Source organism: Echinops telfairi, unplaced genomic scaffold, assembly GCF_000313985.2.
Source record: "Echinops telfairi isolate 266 unplaced genomic scaffold, ASM31398v2 ScPeMD7_23;HRSCAF=83, whole genome shotgun sequence".
Lineage (NCBI taxonomy): Eukaryota > Metazoa > Chordata > Mammalia > Afrosoricida > Tenrecidae > Echinops > Echinops telfairi.
In genome coordinates this window covers 39,139,266-39,142,389 of record NW_022103920.1, presented here as the reverse complement: position 1 = coordinate 39,142,389, position 3,124 = coordinate 39,139,266, and positions in this window count along the sequence as shown.

The window sequence follows — 3,124 nt, the reverse complement described above, 5'->3', positions numbered from 1 at the left end:
AGATTCAATGCAATCCTTTGAAATAAATTCTTCTTGGGGGAGGGGCAGGCGTCCACTTAGTAGTTGGGATTGGGGCCAGCCCCCAAATTGAAGAATTCTACCATATTCTTCAGTCTCAAATTGATCAAACATGTACTTGAGATGCTTTGATAATTAATAGTTATTGAAAGACAAATGTTTGGAACAAAAAGGAGGTAATTATAGTTTGAAAATGTAACCTTGGGAATGGAAATGAAACTGGAGATATAATTTTGATATAATTTTTCAAGACCAACGAAGTCTTGAGAAGAACAGAAATTCCAGAACACTCCATTGTGTTCATGCAGAACTTCTATATGAATTAAGAGTTAATTGTGAGAACAGCACAAGTGACTTCTGCGTGGTTTAAAATCTGGGAAAGCGTGCAACAGGGTTGTGTCCTGTCACCATACTTATACGCTGAGCAAATAATCAAAGAAGCTGGCTTATATGAAGAAGACTGTGGCATCAGGCTTGGAGGAAGGATCATTAACAACCTGTGATATGCAGATAACACAACCTTGCTTGCTGCAGTGAGGAGCTTGAGACACTTGCTGATGAAGATAAAACAATTTCAGTCTTCAGTATAGATTGCAACTCAAAGTAAAGAAGGCCCAAAGCGGCATCAACAGGTAATGTCATAATAAACAGAGAAACGATTGAAGTTGTCAAGGATTTTGTTTTGCTTGGATACACAACCAATGTTCATGGAAGCAGCAGTCAGCAGATCATATGGCATATTTCACTGGGTATAGCTGCTGAACAAGGCCTCATTAAAATATTGAAAAGAAAGGATGTACTTTGAGGACTAAGATCCGCCTGAACCAAGTCATGGACTTTTCAGTTGCCTCATATGCATGTGAAAGTTGGACACTGAATAAAGAAGACCAAAGAAGAATCAATTCCTTTGAATTGTGATGTTGGAGAAGAAGTACCATGGACTACTAAAAGGACAAACCAAGCTGTCATGGAAATAGTACAGCCAGAGTGTTCCTTAGAGGCAAGGAGGACGAGTATTTGTCTTACATACTTTGAACATATTAGCAGGAGAAGCCATTCCCTAGAGAAAGGCACCATGTTTGGTAAAGTAGAGGAGCAAAGAAGAAAGGGAAGTCCCACAAGGAGAGGAACTGACACAGTGGCAACAATGGGCTCAAGACTAGAAACAATTGTAACGATGGAGCAGGACCAAGCAGTGTTTCATTCTCTTGTGCACAGGCTCACTGTGGGCTGGAACCAACTAGAGGCACCTAGTAACAACAACAATGACTTCTTTGCAAATACCACCCCCCCAACAATATAAAAAGTGACAATGCATGTGACATTTGCCATATGGAATAGACAAGAACTAAACTGATTACACCCATGGGAAGAGATGATGAATCTGACTGTGGAGTATATCATCAACTGCTCATATGCAAGTTCAGGTTGAAGCTGAAGAAGAGTAAAACAAGTCCATAAAAGTCAAAATATGACCTCGAGTATGTCTAGCCCACCTAAATTTAGAGAGCATCTCAAGAATAGATGTGATGCCTTGAACAGTAATGACCAAAGATCTGACAGGTTGTAGGATGACATCAAGAATATCATAGAATAAGAACGCAGATGGCCATTAAACAGACAAGAAAGAAAAGATTAAGGTGGAGGTCAGAAGAGACACTGAAACTTGTTCTTGAACATAGATTAGCTAAAGAGAATGGAATAAATGATGAGGTAAAATAACAACAGAAAATTTCAAAGGGCAACTAGAGAAGATAAAGTATTATAATGAAATATGGAAAGACCTTGAGTTAGAAAGCCCCAAGGGAAGAATACCGTATGTCTCAAGCTGAGTGTACTGGATGAAAAGCCTTGAATTGAAATATTAAAAGATTCTAAGGACAAACTATTGAATGATGCAGGAAGCATAAAAAAATAATATGGAAGGAATACCCCAAGTTACTGTACCCAAAAGAATTCGTTAACATTCAACCAGCTCAAGAGGTAGTGTGTAATCAGGAAATGATGGCACTGAAGGAGGAAGTCCAAGCTGCACTGAAGGCATTAGTGAAAAACAAGGCTCCGGGACTGGAGAGAACACCAACTGAAATGTTTCCACCAGCTGATGAAGCACTGGAAGCACTCGTTTGTCTATACCAATAAATGTGGGGAAAAGCCACCTGGCCAATGACTGGAAGAGATCCATATTTGTAACCATTTCAAAAAAAGGAGACTCAGCAGAATGTGGAAATTAACTTTAAAATGTCATTGATATCAAATGCATGTCATATATATTTTTTGAAGATCACTCAACAATGCTTGAAGCAGTACACTGACATGGACCTGCTAGAAATTCAAGTCAAATTCAGAAGATGTTGTGGAATGAGGGATAGATATCATTGCTGATATCAGATCCTGGTTATAAGAAGAGCATACTGGGTAGATGTTTATTTGTGTTTTATTGACTATGCAAATGCATTCAATTGTGTGGATTATAACAAACTATAGATAACAATGAAAAGGATGGTGTGTTAGTCCGGGTAGACTAGAGAAACAAATCCATAGAAACTCATATGTGTATAAGAGAGAGTTTTATATAAAGGGTAATTGTACTTCAAGAAAGTATCCCAACCCAGTCCTGTCCAAGCCCATAAACCCGATATTAACCCATTTGTCCGATACCAATCTATAAAGTCCTCTTCAGACTCATGAAACACAGGCAATGACACCGAATGTAGGACTGTCACTGACCAGTGGGTAGAAAGTCTTTGGATCCAGTTACGTTGTAAGCATCTCAGTGCTGCCAGGGTCTCTACGTGGCTTCTCTGGCTTCAGAGATCTGGTTGCCTCGGGGTCGGTTCATGTGGCTTCTCCAGCTCAAAGCACTAGTGTAGTTCTATGCGTCTTGTCAGCTGCAATGTCTCCCAGGGAGTGAGCAGAGAGAGAAAGGGGTCTCCTGCCTCCAAGGAGGAAATACTGGATTTCCCAGAATTCTCAGGAGAAGGCCAGGCCCGCACAGAGACCTAACTGGCTATGGCTTAATTGACAGACTAGACTCCACCCCTTCACTCTTAATCCTCTCAAGTCCCAAATTGTCACCAGATTATGTAACTACCACAGACAGGAA